The sequence below is a fragment of the Rhipicephalus microplus genome, chromosome X (genome assembly GCF_043290135.1).
Source record: "Rhipicephalus microplus isolate Deutch F79 chromosome X, USDA_Rmic, whole genome shotgun sequence".
Classification (NCBI taxonomy): Eukaryota; Metazoa; Arthropoda; class Arachnida; order Ixodida; family Ixodidae; genus Rhipicephalus; species Rhipicephalus microplus.
The window spans coordinates 122,019,839-122,036,601 of record NC_134710.1 but is presented as its reverse complement, the minus strand read 5'-3'; the positions used below and the strand labels follow the sequence as shown (position 1 = coordinate 122,036,601).

At 47.0% G+C, this 16,763-nt stretch overlaps 1 protein-coding gene across 1 annotated transcript in view; it reads right to left on the bottom strand.

The window, feature by feature from the left end:
• LOC119175470 (uncharacterized) overlaps window positions 1-935 on the bottom strand; it is a 100,269-nt gene extending 99,334 nt beyond the window's left edge. The window contains exon 1 of the mRNA XM_075877547.1: window positions 476-935. The gene's annotated coding sequence lies outside the window, so the exon portion shown is untranslated. The remainder of the gene's footprint in view (window positions 1-475) is intronic.
• Window positions 936-16,763: the final 15,828 nt, after the last annotated feature.

The following is a 16,763-nucleotide window of genomic DNA, read 5'->3' as shown; positions in this document are numbered from 1 at the left end:
CGGCATTTATGGAAACAGATAAGCTCTCTAGGGTTACTAATACAAGTACGCTCGCAACTCAGCCTCTATGCCATGAATCATTATTTTTGTCTAGTTGGGAAACACCCACAACGCCATTACTTTTCATACTGCGATGAAGCGAGGAATACCCGCTGGCCGCAATGCATCTGCAAGGCATTATGCCCAATTTGTTGATGCTGTGGCTTATGACGTGTTTCTATCATTAGTGATATTAATAAAGTCCACATGGACGCATGTCTGCGGATATTTGATGTGAGGTAGTCACGCACCGCCTTTCGGCAACATGGCGTCACCCGAAATGGTTGAATCTGCAAGATGCCCCTCAAGCTATGCCCCCATGGTGCCATCCATTGAATGCGCGAGGTTTTACCAAGCTGGCGAAGCAGAGAGCTTCAAACACTCTTCAAGCACTTCGCGTCTTGTGCAGGGAGAGAGCAAGGATGGATTCACTTACAAAGAGGACGGAAGAGCCTGTCCGGGTGAGTGAACGAAGACCCTGTAGATGGTAATCACAGACGGAGAATGCAGGCGTTCTTGTTGGAAAGGCCACGATCGGACGAAGACGCTGGGTTATTTTGACCATTGAGTTTCCTAAAATTAACGAGAGGGCACACTGGTGCTGCGATCGTTCAGCGACCATGGGAATGATGCGCAGTACACACATTTGCCTAGTCTTCGTACTTGCGGGCGGCGAACCGTATTTGCGGCTTTGTTTATTGCTGTGTTTCGGTTTTGTTTTGAAATAAAGATTTAACCCTTTTGTACTTCGTGACACAATTCGGAAAGGTAAGTCTAAAAGAATGAAGTGGTGAAGCACAAGCGCAGAATATTTGCTGATTTTTGTTTCGTGAGAAAACAGCTTCAAGCCACACGAACCCGAATGGAGCCAAAATCTGGCCAGAAGTACAAAGTTTAGACAAATGTGCGTACTACCCATCATTCTCATGCTCGCTGAAGCACCGTGTGTTGCAGTTCCCATAGACACTAGCGAGTTCCCTCTAGTGTATATTAATAAACTCTATGATTTTGACCTCTGCGTGTTGCCGTGAGTGGGGCATGGCTTCTTCTTTTAGATGCGAAGCATCTTATCAGAGAGCTTGATCCGGTGACGTCCGCGCTCTACTGTGCTTGTGTCTGCTCTCTCTGCCACTCTCCTCTCTTACGCTACCCCCTCTCTCGCCTCTTAACGCCGGCGCAAGCGGGCGCAGATAGCGCCTGCTAGCCATCTACGCTCGCTCCCCCTCTCTCTCCTATAGGCTTTCTTCGCCACAGCGCTTACAGTCCCATTGCGCATGCACGTCCCCTCCTGCTCTGGCACCTCGCAACACCGACGCAAGCAGCGTCTTCTAGCGAGTTTTTTATTGAATAAACCGACTGATCGCGCTGCACAATCATTCATTGGCCACCCCGTATACAGCGTGCCCAAGCTATCTTTAGCCAGAGTTTAAAAATGTGCGGACACATGCAGTGACGACAGATAGATAGATAGATATGTGGGGTTTAGCGTCCCAAAACCACCATATGATTATGAGAGACGCCGTAGTGGAGGGCTCCGGAAATTTCGACCACCTGGGGTTCTTTAGCGTGCACTCAAATCTGAGCACACGGGCCTACAACATTTCCGCCTCCATCGGAAACATGCAGTGACGACGACTTTAAGTTAACGTAGCTGACTATTATACCTGGAGCGAGTCGGAGTATTCTTTGTGTTCGGTATAATTGCCTTAATAGGTCACTTTTACTAAGTAACCTTTTAAGCAATGAAAAGGGGCCGGACATTCCAATGAGAAAGTTGTTCATCGGTTTAAAAAGCGTCCGACTTGACCATTTCGAGCTTTATATGCGCTAATTTTTTGTCTTTTCCTACTAACTATAAATGCCCGCGAAATGCAAGAAATACTACGTGACAAGTTCGCTCATGCGCCAGTACGTACGATGATTCCAGTGCCCCCTAACATTTCACCTACGAACGACCCAGTCTCGCGCCCAGTCTCGCGCACTTGTCCGATTGTGCTGCTTCGACTGGGCCGCAACGGAGGTGGTGGATTTGCGATGAAGACGTTTCGATATCAGTTAGAAGAGCGATAACCGCTGTGACTGCTTACCACTGACATGAACCGGTGTGAAGGAAGCGTATCGTTTGTACGCGGGACGTTCGGAAGCACCAGAATTATGGTGCGTGTAGGATGGTATTGTTTTTTGTATATTGTGGGCATTTGTAGTTAGCAGAAAAGTATTAATAATTAACGAATATAAAACCCTAAACTGTCTAATCAGACGTTTTGGAAAGCGATCTAACACATCCTCATTGACATTTTCGACCCATACACGCTCCTTCAGAAGTTAGTTATAAGGGTTAAATTAAACAATTGCTCAGAACACAAAAAATAGTCTGGTTCATTCCAGACAATAGACAGCAACATGGTCGCGTCATAAGTGCTTGCGTCGGCATATTTTTAAACTCTGGCTAAAGATAGCTCAGGCACCTTGTATATTTTCACCAGATCTTTCCCTCCAAGGTAGTGCCGGTAGGGTATATATCTCCTATGCGTTATTGAAAAAATATCGCTGCGTGCGCGTTAACTAAACGCGGACTGCAGGTCTCTGTGCCCAATCGGAGTCTTCTGTCTCTCATTGCCCGTTGGCAGCCATTAGCATGGTCCAGTAGGAAACACCGGTCTATCGCAGCGTGATTTGCTCCTCCCCAGGTTTCTCTACTGCGCACCGGCATGGTAAGTGCCAGCATCAACGCCACCGTCAGCGTAAACGTTAGCGTTCGCATCTTAACATCTTTCTCTTCAGTGGGAGATGGCGCATTTTTTTGGTTCAAATTTGACATTCAAACTGTCGCCATGGAATGTCAAATTTGCAGAGGATGCTGATGCAGAGGATGCTGAAAAAGCTTGGCTTCAAATACAAGAAACTTTCTGGAAACTCTGTTCTCATAGAAGCGATGTACATTTTGCAGTGTGGCCGCCGGTATATGCGCCAAATAGCGAAGCGGCGATGCCAGGACAAGTCAGCTTTTTTTTTCCTGGCAAAAAGTGGGTCAGCGCCGGCCACACGCGTAGTCGGTGAGGCTAGACGGCACTGTCCAGTCAACGCACCAAGTCCGTAGATCTGGTTCGTCGACTAGTATTCAAAGATATATCATGTTTCGAAATGAAGCTTAAGAGTTGATTCAATAATTCGTTCGTCAACTGATTCAGTGACTCAAGTAAATATTGTTAAACACATTGCGTCAACAATTAAAAACCCGGACATGACAAGAGCTCAAAGGAATTGGTGGCCACAAATATAAATAGAAAATGTCAGGGGGGGGGGGGCGGTTGGAGTGGTAGTCATGCAGTCCGAAAATAACAAAAAAATATAAAAAATGGCCAAGTACCCCCTGCTTAAAAATCAAAAGTTATTTACTATAGTACACCTCTTTTCACAGAGACAGGGCAACCTGTTGAATTCACGAAAGCAACAATGTCGAAGAAACACATTGATGTGCGCTCTGTGGTGATTGGCTGAGGAAACTTCTACCTTCCACAACGCTGTCAAAAGCTTGAGTAAAAGAGTGTGACAATAGCTTTTCCTGCAAAGTGTTTGAGATATTTTTGCCGAGATCTGCCTGTATAATTCGAAAGTAAGGAAAAAACAGAACAGCCAAATAATAACGTTATACTGCGGAGAAAAGAGCTTCAAAGCAGTGTTCTTAAGAATAGCTTAACGAGCGTAGCAGAGGCATAGCGAGAATGTTTTTTTTTCTTCTGGAGGGTAGGGTAGCCACACTTGATGCATGTTCGTGTGGATCTTTGTATGTTCACGTACGCGTACCCATGCAAGAATGAAAATTTTCGGGGAGTGGGTGTCTAAGCAATCAGACCTTCCCCCCCCCCCCCCCTCTTCCCCGACTTGGTACGCCAGCGATACACACGTGAACATACCACCGAGGAAAGCGAACAGCTTCTGACACTGTCTTTACATAGACAATACGAACGAAAATTCGTCACAGGTATTTATTAAACCCAGTTATCGTATCAATGATAAGCAATCATTTTTAGTCAATAATTAAACCCAAACATCAAATAAAATCATTAGCTAAGCCACCCTGGTCGCAGCTTGAAGATAAAATCAAACGACCATGTACCAGGCACAGGTCCGCAGCATAGCGGTCGACGACCAAACGGCGACAGGAGCCACTTCCCCATCAAGAAGCAGCGCAGAGCCCCACTTCGCATAAGCACCACTCCTGGTGGAGCTCGGGACGGCGCAAACCGGGTGGTGGTACCGCAGTATTTTGCCGTTGACTTGAGGGCCGTTGCTTTTATGGGATTCGGTGGAGGCGCGCGGGGTCGGGTCCGCCATCGGTGACATTGACATGCTCGAATCCCAAGGCTGCCCTCAGTGCAGCCTTCGAAGATGGAGTGGAAAACCTGCAACAAAGGTTACTGATGTCATCGCCTGAATTCCTGATGGTTGTTCGAACCTTGCGGCAACAAACTTGGGCGTGAACGCAGCGGACAGTCCAACGCGTTCTGCCTGGAACATCGAAGGCTTGAGTGAGACTGAAGACGGGGCCTGCATCACAGTGGTGTCCAGACCATGGCAGCGAAAAAGCCCGGTATGAACTGAACGACCAGTGGGCAAGCGGGGATCCAGAGACACAATAAACTGCGGTGGCGTCGAACATCACTGGAATGGTGCCAGCGACACGTACGCGCTGCATCACGTTGATTGATTTGTGGGGTTTAACGTCCCAAAACCACTATATGATTATGAGAGACGCCGTAGTGGAGAGCTCCGGAAATTTAGACCACCTGGGGTTCTTTAAGGTGCACCCAAATCTGAGCACACGGGCCTACAACATTTCCGCCTCCATCGGAAATGCAGCCGCCGCAGCCGGGATTCGAACCCGCGCCCTGCGGGTCAGCAGCCGAGTACCTTAGCCACTAGACCACCGCGGCGGGGCACGCGCTGCATCACGTATTGCGCACGAAATAATGGAAGCCGACAAAGCGTGGCTAGCACCTTCTCGTGAGCCAGCGTCTCGAGAGTGCACGTCATCTTCGTCGTTAACATCCCTTAGTGACAATCTGTATGACGTACTAAAGATTGAATATATGTTCCTTTTATATTAGTATTTACAATAATTATTTCCTCTCTCAATCATTCGATGTTAATTCTTATTGATTTTTTAATCTTTTTTTTCAAGAAATGTCATTGTATTCTCCTACCCTCCGCCAAACTAGGCAAAAAAAAAAACGCAATGGCTCTACCATTTTGCTTGAGCACATCATTTGCGCCAGCCCTGATCTGACAGGTGAACAATGCGAGACCACTGCTCGGTATCCCTGCGACAACTGTGGGGGATTTCCTCTTTACCGCATGTCCCAGCCTACCAGCCCTGCGAAGTTTTCTCCTATTCGCGGCTCATGTGATCCTCAACGCTCAATAGCCTAATGGCTTCGCTTCATCCCACCTGCCTGTTCTAACGAGATACTCTCTTGTCTTCTACTCACCCTTTCTGGTTATCTTCTCTCTTTCTATCTATCAACTTTACTTGCTCCTTCGCCACTCCCCAAAGGCACTGAGCTGTGCCAACACTACGGGAGGCAAATAATATAGCCCTTTCGTTTTCTTCTATATACTCTCCAGATGGGAGGACTGCGTTCGCGGAGGCTGAGTCCATACAACCATCAAAGTGAACGATTGGGCCAGATGGTAATACATGATCTAAGTATACTACGCGGCAGAAAACACGGACGGGAAAAGGACAAGTACAAGCACTATCAGCTGAAGGTTTATTTATATCGTGCTGCATCTAATCATGACAACCAAAAAAGAGAGAAAAAGAAAGAAAGGAAAGATAGCATTTGAACAAGCGACAAACTTCATACACTGGAACCACGAGGCAGAATATCTGATTTATTACACACACGCGCCATCTGCCAGATAATGAAGCTCTTCATCTAGAAGAGCAACCGATGGTTTCCTCACTGAGTTGTCAGGTTTCCGAGCCATTCGGTCTGCTTCAATAATCATGCGAGTGTGATCCTTTTTGTGCCCATCCATTACAACTGTATTTTTAAACAGCGCATGACAACCACACCTGCTGACATGCTGATCCAGGAAGGCTTCATTGCCGCGGTGACCAAGAAGCCTTCATACTCGCGGTGACTAGTGTCTGTCCGGCTTCCTGGCATGGTGCACGTTATGCCATTTCCCGTCAAGCAGGAACATGGATGAGCTTTTTGAGCGCTGGAACGCAGATGGCATCTACACGATGCATACAACGCAAGAATACGATCGTATGAGAAACGGAGGCTGATTAGTTTCGCTGTAGTTCACGGTAAAAAAAAAAAAAAAACACGCATATATTCTGTTTGTGTGCCCTTTCACTGTGAATGTAAAAAAAAAGAGATACATTGCCCGCCGAAAGGCCTCACGCTTTCTCCGAATACATTTTGGAATTAACGAAATGCCCTTGATTTTTTTAAAATATTAGTGCATACTGTCATTACTTATATTACTTCAGTAGTTGAATTTTAATTATTATATGTTTTAAACTTCCAACAGGAATTTTATGGATCTCCAAACGACATTGCATCTCTCCCCCCCCGCCCCTCTACCCTTTCTTCAGATGGGCCAGAGAACGCGAAGACTCGGTCGTGTGGCGCTTGCTGTGGTTTTAGGAATGAATATATATGTAACTAAAGCCCGGGCATCGGCAGGAGGGTGAACGAAGGGTATCGCGAAGTGACGGCATTCGACGTGGAGGTGCCGCCTGTGATGCGGGTTCTTGTTGCTGATTTGTTTTTCTCCCGGGCTGAGCCTCAGAGAGTTTTGTTAATAAGGACAAAGCCGTTCGGTTTCCAAGAAACACACAAAAAGTTTAATTGAAAAGAAAAAAAGGCAAAGATTCCTCACAAAACAAAACACTTAATAAACAGTTGACTGGACATGACGAAACACATCTGTAAACACCCAACAAAAACGTTCAAAGTCAGTAACTAAACCTAACGTTCGAAAGGGGCTGAGTGATGGGAGTAGCGCAAGAGTATCGGTGCAGTCTCACCCACAAGTTGGTTTTCGGCGGTGATGAGAAACCGGAACGCCGTGACTCCTGCGTCACTGCGTGGGCTGGACGAGGACGAGGGAACGCTGGCTGCTGGCGACACGTCGAAAAGCCCTACCAAATCGTGATGGTTTCGGCTTGAGGAGCGTGTACACGTCGGAGACGGGAGAACGCAGGCTGGTGGCGACGCGTCCGGGAACTAGGGTCGACCTAGTCAAGCAGCTGGGCGCACAGCTCGGGCCCGGAGCCCGACGGCTGTAGCTCGCCTGCCGGAACCAAAGTCCGCAGGCCCTGGAAAGGAGTTCAGGACCGGATGGCCACGGTCCTTTGGAGCGGGAACCCGACAGCAGGAGGCCCCGGCCGGTGGAAGTCCTGTAGGCTCGGGTCCGGAACCCAACGGCCCATCTTCAGCGCCCGGTCCGGTGACGACCTTCCGCTTGCACTGCCTGCCTCGAATTCCCCTTGCTCTGGTCTCCCCAGGCTCCTGCTTCAGCTCTGGCCCACTTGTCTCGTTCTCATTGGAGATACTGCTGTCTCGTGGTGTCAAGCCATTGGGCCTTGAAATCTCCGTGTTCGCTGCCCATTGGATGTTTTACCTTTTGTTTACTTCACGTCCTGCCACGCATCCTCGTGCTCGACGCTCTTTAACGTCGTCATTCTTGTTTAAGCAGCCCCGCACGTGCACTCTGGTATTTCTCCTTTTGTTTTTTTTTTTTTTCCGTGACGCGCACTTTTCGAAGGCGCGCACTTTGAACGCGCACCACACATCACATACGCCCCCCTTTCATTCAAGTTTTTTTTTTAGAAAAAAAAAAACTGCCGATGAGTGCGCGTTCTGCACTACGTCACAATTACACCACATATTTGCACCACGCAGTTCAACACATCACACCGATGGCACCACACTGCTTCTTCGTTGACATGTCTCACGTCGAAACACCGAGTCCACAGAACGTAACATTCAACCAACAACAATAAGAAAAGTTTTTTTTTTTTTCGAGAAGAAAAAAAAAACTGCCGTTGAGTGCACGTTTCGCACTGCACCACAATTTACCCACATATGTCCGCCACACAGTTCACTGCATTGCCCAAAGGTCCACATTCACTAACCTCAAAATACGCAAGAAGTGAGAAAAAGTATGGACACATCTAGCGGATTGTGAAAATCCCCAAATTAGTAGTACACCACCCCTTTTTTTTTTCATATATACCCTATCATCTCAAAAACTATACATCATGTTAATGTTACATTGCATGTAACTTCTTCAAATATTTACAAGCAACACCCTTCCGTGGTCCGCAAGCAAGATCCAAAAGAAACCAGCGGGAAATCGAATTTGACGCTTAAGTTATAGCGTCCCGTACAAGACGTTTAACTGCTCTAACCATTTGACAAGAGTAAGGAATCGGAAGCCAGTGGAAGAATTCTCGACCGTAAGCTCGTATGAACCTAAAGCTGTGTATCACCAGGTTCCCAACCTCGAAATCACAAGCATACACGCTGGAATATCTGTATGCCAGTCGGAGGCGTTGCCTCCAGGCGCACCAGTACAACCACGCCTGAATCATTTCATCCTTCCCGCGAACGCCTTGCTTGAGCTCGTAAGCCGCTAATCGTTGAGACATCTTAACAGAAGCGACCTCTTCAACCGAAGATGCCAAAGAGCACCAGTCGGCGTCCTTCCTCGTACAATAACCTGCTGGACCATTACTGCCTTCTGGTTCACTTTCCATCCCTTCAGCTTTCTGTATTGCTTGTTCATCAATACTTTCAACCCTTCTGCCTGGGTCATCGTGATTACCCTCATTGTCACATATAGCTGACCTACATTGCAACTCTACTCTCTGTTCTTCAACAAGTGCTTTTGCATTTTGCTCCAATATTCTTCTAAAAGCATCATCTACAATTTCCCGAGGACACAAGCCATCTCTCTGTATGGGCAAGTTATAATCATGGTGAAAAACCATGTCCGTAGCGTCTGTTGCTATCTCCAGTGGCCCAAAACAATAGGTAGCTGCTACATCAGAGCTTTCATTATGGCATTCGCCGGCATTACCTAGGAGACCTTTTATTGCTCCTTCAGCGGAGCTATTCAGAGGCAATCCTACCTCTGAATAAAGTGCGCTTGACCTCTCACAGGTTTCAAAATACCCTTTACTCTGAATGGAACGTTCTTGTTCCATGCTCACGAAGCATTCCTGCGCTTCAATAAGCTTATCGAGTCTCCTAGTCTTTTGACTGTTTACCTCCCTGTCATACTCTTTCAGAGTTTCTTTCTCTAGCGAAAGGTCATGACGAGGTACAGGGTCAGTCTCACGTAAATTCAAATCGCTCCCGATGTAACTGCTTTCAGAGCACACCTCATCCACTGGTTGACTACTCTGGCTCTCAGACCACGTATATTCAGCGTTTTCCCTCTCAAGCCACTGCTGCAAATCCTCATATTCTAGTTCCAACAGTCTCTTCTTTTCGCGCATCTCTATCTCGAGCAGCCTTTTCTTTTCACGCATTTCTAGCTCAAGCTGCTCCTTCTTAGCGCGTGTCTCTCGCTCGAGCTTCTCTCTCCTAGCCCGTGTTTCTCGCTCGAACTCCTCTCTCTTAGCGTGTGTTTGCAATGCAATCTGCTGCTTTTTAGCGTCACATATCGCAGCCCGTTCCTCTTGCGCTTGCGCCATTTGCTTGTCGTACCACTCCTTGAACTCCGCTCCCTTGAGACTTATACTCTCCGCCAGATCTAATAATTCCGAAGTGCTTTTCATCGCGTCGAAAAATCTACATGAAAAACAAACGACTTTGTCCTGTCGCAGCGGACGCCAATTTGTGATGCGGGTTCTTGTTGCTGATTTGTTTTTCTCCCGGGCTGAGCCTCAGAGAGTTTTGTTAATAAGGACAAAGCCGTTCGGTTTCCAAGAAACACACAAAAAGTTTAATTGAAAAGAAAAAAAGGCAAAGATTCCTCACAAAACAAAACACTTAATAAACAGTTGACTGGACATGACGAAACACATCTGTAAACACCCAACAAAAACGTTCAAAGTCAGTAACTAAACCTAACGTTCGAAAGGGGCTGAGTGATGGGAGTAGCGCAAGAGTATCGGTGCAGTCTCACCCACAAGTTGGTTTTCGGCGGTGATGAGAAACCGGAACGCCGTGACTCCTGCGTCACTGCGTGGGCTGGACGAGGACGAGGGAACGCTGGCTGCTGGCGACACGTCGAAAAGCCCTACCAAATCGTGATGGTTTCGGCTTGAGGAGCGTGTACACGTCGGAGACGGGAGAACGCAGGCTGGTGGCGACGCGTCCGGGAACTAGGGTCGACCTAGTCAAGCAGCTGGGCGCACAGCTCGGGCCCGGAGCCCGACGGCTGTAGCTCGCCTGCCGGAACCAAAGTCCGCAGGCCCTGGAAAGGAGTTCAGGACCGGATGGCCACGGTCCTTTGGAGCGGGAACCCGACAGCAGGAGGCCCCGGCCGGTGGAAGTCCTGTAGGCTCGGGTCCGGAACCCAACGGCCCATCTTCAGCGCCCGGTCCGGTGACGACCTTCCGCTTGCACTGCCTGCCTCGAATTCCCCTTGCTCTGGTCTCCCCAGGCTCCTGCTTCAGCTCTGGCCCACTTGTCTCGTTCTCATTGGAGATACTGCTGTCTCGTGGTGTCAAGCCATTGGGCCTTGAAATCTCCGTGTTCGCTGCCCATTGGATGTTTTACCTTTTGTTTACTTCACGTCCTGCCACGCATCCTCGTGCTCGACGCTCTTTAACGTCGTCATTCTTGTTTAAGCAGCCCCGCACGTGCACTCTGGTATTTCTCCTTTTGTTTTTTTTTTTTTTTCCGTGACGCGCACTTTTCGAAGGCGCGCACTTTGAACGCGCACCACACATCACACCGCCAAGGCATGCTTGTTTTACAGACAACGGCAGACGACAGAGGATAGAAGCGAGACGTGAAGTAGAGTGTTAGCCATGTTTCCAGCCAGCCGAAATCCCTTGATGTTCTAACCACGCCACGAGCCACCGGCGCTTGTCGTTTTTCTTCTGAGGCCGGCTGGCTGCGATTGATTCGGCGCGAGATGGAAACTCGCCCCTACGTTACACCATTGTTTTGTATTGTGTGACACAAGGTTGTAACTTTAATGTTCCCAAACACTCGTTTACACATCCTAACTTGATTCCTTAACCGACACCAAGCCTCCGCAGAAACAGTGTGCTCCAGAGTTTCAAGCTCAGGGATGCCTTTGCGGTAGTATAAATTGGGCTGCGATGCAAACGATCTGAAGCATTTCTTTGCGTACCACAGTTACTTTTCATCTATCTATCTATCTATCTATCTATCTATCTATCTATCTATCTATCTATCTATCTATCTATCTATCTATCTATCTATCTATCTATCTATCTATCTATCTATCTATCTATCTATCTATCTATCTATCTATCTATCTATCTATCTATCTATCTATCTATCTATCTATCTATCTATCTATCTAATCTAAATAGGCCATAACAGACAATTTTTTATCGTAATCTGTGAGACGTGGGTTTATCATCGTGCACTCACTAATAAAAAAAGCAAATGTTTAAAGTTATTTAAAATTGTTCAACACCATTGTTTGTTTCCGTGTTGACTTTCACCTGTATATGTTCATTGTTACCCCATACTATCTGTGCGCAAAATGAAGGCAGAAACGATGTATCGGGCATGTACTCGCACATTGCTACACGTGCTCAACGGCCTGCATCTCTGTATGAATGTGTGTTGCATTGTGTTGCAAATTTAAGCTTTCTTTTCATCTCCGCAATATGAAGTTTTATTTGCTTTGAGTGCCGTATCCTGTATACGCCTGAGAAGGCGCACAATATTCAATAATAATAAATAATAAATACTTATTACTTAGTATTCCACCATACGCAACGCACTATCAGACCGTTATGGTAGTCATGTAAATAAATAAATGAATAACCTGGCGTAATTACAGCACATTATGTTGTGCCCTTAACTTATATTTGAATATTTATATAAAAACGCAAGCAGCCTGAGAATCGGGCAACAATCGTGCACTCGCGAGTCGTGACGTAACAAGCTTCGCGAGCTTCTGCATTCAGGCGAAGGATATTCGGTGATGTGATGTGAGTGAAATGGACATATTTTACTTTTTTTCATTTTGGCTGAGAAATTCAGTTATTTTCAGCGGCTGAAACTTCGGTAGAAGACAACGGCTCCGCTCCTTCCCGCATATGACGTCACACGCGCCATGACTAAATGGCCGTCGCCGGCGGTGAGCGGAGTTTGCAACAGGCGATTCCTAGGGCTTAGTTCATACTGAAGTAGTCTTTGACGACCCAATTTTCATTTCCGCTTATGCGTAATAGACACTCTACTTCTATAGTTTTCGCTGGAAACCGCGGATTGTTGGATGACTGTGTCATGGTTCCCTTAAATTTGTATATAAGAAAATTAACACAAGAGCACATGATCATAAGGCGAACAAGATTTGCAAATCTTTACATGACGTGGCCAATGAGTCAAAAGTGTCTATTCGATCTCTCATGTTGCGTCACGCTGATGGCAGCGCCTGTTCTTTAGGCTCTAAATCGTTAACCACTTTTACTGCGATAGCAATTATATGGACAGCGTCTCTGTTGGTTTTTTGTGGTCACCACCGCCGTCTTTCACCGTATATGTATACGTATCTATATGTATGAAAACTTAAAAAAAGAAAAGAAAAGCCGCCAAGCCCGTCACACCGCGCGCTTATCTCTCACGCGTACTTTGCCTCGCGAATTGGGGGGGGGGGGGAGGTAGATGCTTGTGCTCGCGTGCTTATCCTTCGGTGGGGAAAATCGTGTGCCTACGGCTTTCACCAGAATGATTGCGTTAGTTGCCGGGCCTAAAAAGGTCACATCGTCGCTGCGCAGGCCCTGTTTGCAAAAAGAGCATACTTTTATTACACAGTGAAATATCACAACTGAGACACTTGTTATTTTGAACTCATCTACTTGTGATTACGTTTTGTGCGTCGTTTTTGTTTACACAGCGCATTAAGTGTCGAGCGGTAAACGTTGTTAGTTCGCTATCATCTTATGTTGTTTTCGTGTGTAATTTGTGCGTGAGCAGTGCGCCGCACGTTTCGATATGCTTAATTGCCGTTCTCAGCGTTGCATTCAAAGTAGTTGCTATCGCATTCATTGCTTCGCTCTTGTGGAACTGTGACTTTTTTCCTAAACACATAAATAGGTATTTTATTCAATGGTTGAGATTGAATCAGTTTGTTCCTCTGCAATTGTAGAGTACAACGTACTCTAAATCGTTGAACTTTTTTTTCTTAACACATGTATTCCAAACAAGAGACAGATTTGAGTGGTGGGACTTGGTTTCATCTTACACTTGCCGTAATTGCCCACTGCAAAAGTCAAACCAGCATGCGCTACAGCAATGTGTTATTGCAAGGGTATTTTGGAGAGCCGTGAACGCAGGTTTTTGTGGCCTAGGAGTTAATCAATTGGTAACTTCTGGTCGTTGCTTACGCAGCTGTTTCGTATGCCTTATAATTGCAGCGGGGGCTTTCTGTTTGGGGCGTAACCACATGTGAGGCTTTTGCAGCGGGTCGCCGTCATCATGCTTTGTATCCAATTGTCAAACTATTTTACTCAGAACTTTTGTCCTTCCTGTCAGAGGAATTGTTTTCCTTGGGGAAGAGGAACTTCTACGACAGTGGTGATGCCATTTAGTGTCAGTGATCGATGGACGGGTATATATACTGGTTTTAGGAGAAAACCTCTTATTAGCCTAACCTTCTCCCGCCTCAGGCGTAACCGGCAGTATCTTCCGAACAGTATAATAGATGGCGTTGTCTCTAGAAGTACATACAAAGTGCAGTTCAGTGAGGATATTCTAGATAGCGCTCTACCGCTACTCTACGATTGGCTGCGCCTGGTTGCGCGGGGAACGAGTGCCTCTCTCATGGCGAATTCCATTGAGATAACAGGAGTAGAGGCGCAGGGCAGTGAGGAGTGGGATAGGGTTCCTCGATGGGCGCGCCCTCGCGCGCATCGAGGAACCCTAGCGTGGGAGACATAGCAACGAGAGCAGGGTCACTCGATCTGCCTCTGAAATGCCTCACGCTTCCGGAAAGCAGGTGAGAGGAGGATCAGTGGGGAGATCAGAAAAAATACGCCTGAAATCGTTTAGTCACATCTTCATTAGCCTAATACACAGTGCATTTGTGCAAAGACGCATTCGGCAGACGTGCAGCTGTCATCGTCGCCACCCGTGAGAAGACAGTGGAGCAGTGGTTTAACACTACACATGGTTACCACCACTGCCACCTAACTGAAGTGAAGTGAAATCAACTTTGTTTGGTCTTGGACAACTGGTCAGACACCCCCCTAAGAGGGGTCCGCCACACTCGCCAGCTGAAGAAAAAAATAGGAGGCAGTGATGTTCAGAGGCGGTGACCCGCCATATGCCTACTCCACTTTTCAGGCAAGAGCACTACAAACTTCTCCTGGCTGCTCCTGGCGCAGCAAAAGTTCGCTTTCTCTACCAATAAATGACAGCTCTCCTGGACCTGTTGGACCAATGAAACACGCCAGCTCTGAAAAGAGCACTTTCAGCGTGCTTTTGAATGCACCTGCTCTCCCAGAGGTATTCACTATCAATCTCGTGGATCGTCGCTATACGTGTCGTATCGTTTGTGGAGCATGGATGAAGAAGAGCGTGGGCGTGGAGGGCCACGGCGGCTCCTGCTCGTCACCAGAGAGACAGACAAACGACAAGCAGACGGACGCACGGATGCACAGATGGACGCACAGACAGACAAACAGACGGACGGGATTTATGGATGGACGAACTCTTCGCTCCACTCATCATCATTATTCCGTTCATGGATACCATAGAATACATATAAGGAAGTTGAAATAAAGCTAAAGTTAGAAAAGAGAGGTAATTAAGTAAACTGGGAATCACCAGTTTTTTTCTAGAGTTATCAAATTCTAAACGATTTACAGGCGGAACCAAAACCGAAGCACCGATGTCGCGTGCAACCGACAAACTCCAGGAGGCGTACTCAAAAGAACCGTTTATAAGAACGATGGCAGTGGCGTTAGTTCTGCATAACACTTATCAACTTTCGTTGGCGACGTGTATTGTCATGGCAAGCGCAGCCTTCAGAGCCTAGAAACGAAGTAGCCAGATGTTTATATAACGCCACTCACTCATTTGGCAACTTCGTCTATCGGCGTTTTGGTTTCGGTTTCGTAGGCAAGATAGAACGAATATCAAAGGTGTCTCATCTTGTTTTAGGCGCAATTGCTTATTTTCATGACTAAATTCTATTGAAGCTATGTCAAAGAGGTTGACACTAACAGGTTTTTCTAGATGCGCTGGGAAAGCAGGAAAAATTGAAAGTGCACTGCCAGGCCGCAGTCTGGTTGTCTGCCTCGTTCTGTCGAAGCTGCATTCTTCGAAGTGAATAGAACAGAGGTGGTCACCGTCCGTAGCGCTCTAACTATTTCTTCGAACAGCACGTTCCCAGGCAGAACGGAGCGCACTGTCTTTCGGAAACCTGTAACAGGGATAATGACGGCATGGAATTGCTCTCTACGTTTGTGAATTCCTCGATCAACATGCCCTAAATTCGATATTCACTCGCCCAAAAAATATGCATGCGCGCCGTCAGTCTCGCCTTGTAAGACAACACGAGAAAACTTGGAATTCAAAGTGCATTCAGAAGTCCCACTCGTTCCAATGTTTGATACGTGCAGCCACAGAACGCAAGTCCTCCGCCCATAAATTTAAAACTCAGGGACAACGTCGTGTCAGCGAGCATTTAAAGCTTCAAGTTACCTTCCATATACAACTATACGCATGTATTACACGCGTGCGCACCTTTGATAGTGTTTCTAATTAAACAGCATACGCGAAAAAAACAGAAAAAAACAGGTGATCGTCAGTGAACGAAGCGAAAATACTGACACGTAAAAAGTGATCCCAGGCGTATTCATGCGATTTGTGCAGCCATAAGCAACCCAAGAAGTCACCATGGCCTTGTAAAGTATTTAACTGCTTTACAAAAGCATGTCACAGTCTCCAAAGGCCACTGCGAGGGCGGAGCTACGAAGCGCACTTTCTCGTCTACTTCTGAGTTTTTCCTTTTCCAATATGGCGGCGATCGGTGTCGTTTATCGGGGTGCATCTCCACTCTAGGTGAAGTAGTATAGAACCTCCTTGGCACCAACACATGTTGACTGCAGGGGTTATCTCAAGAAAAAAAAAGAATTGGTCTAAACAAGCTATGTCTGTGTAGCTGATGACCTCACCTATTAGGAAAAAAAGAAGAAAAAATGGCCCTAAATTTGCATTTTACGCAGCAAATGTCGTCAAAAGACGAGAGTCTTGCGTCTGGAGAAAGTGAGAAAAAAAAACGTTTATTTGATGTTCTGCCCAAGAACGTTGGTGAATGGTATTCTGAAGGTGCAGCGTTAGAGTGCCTCGACCGTGTAGCGGAGGCCAACCATAGCATCGAGGCACGTTAGACACGAGCGCCATCTGGCAGTTATCTTCGAAAACGACGGCGTGCGCGCTCGCGGAGAAAGATGCGCGTGTGTCTCGGAAGTGACAAGGTGTAGAACGCAAAGCGACGGCCAGGTGCCACCACCGTGTCGTCGTAGCAAAGCGTTG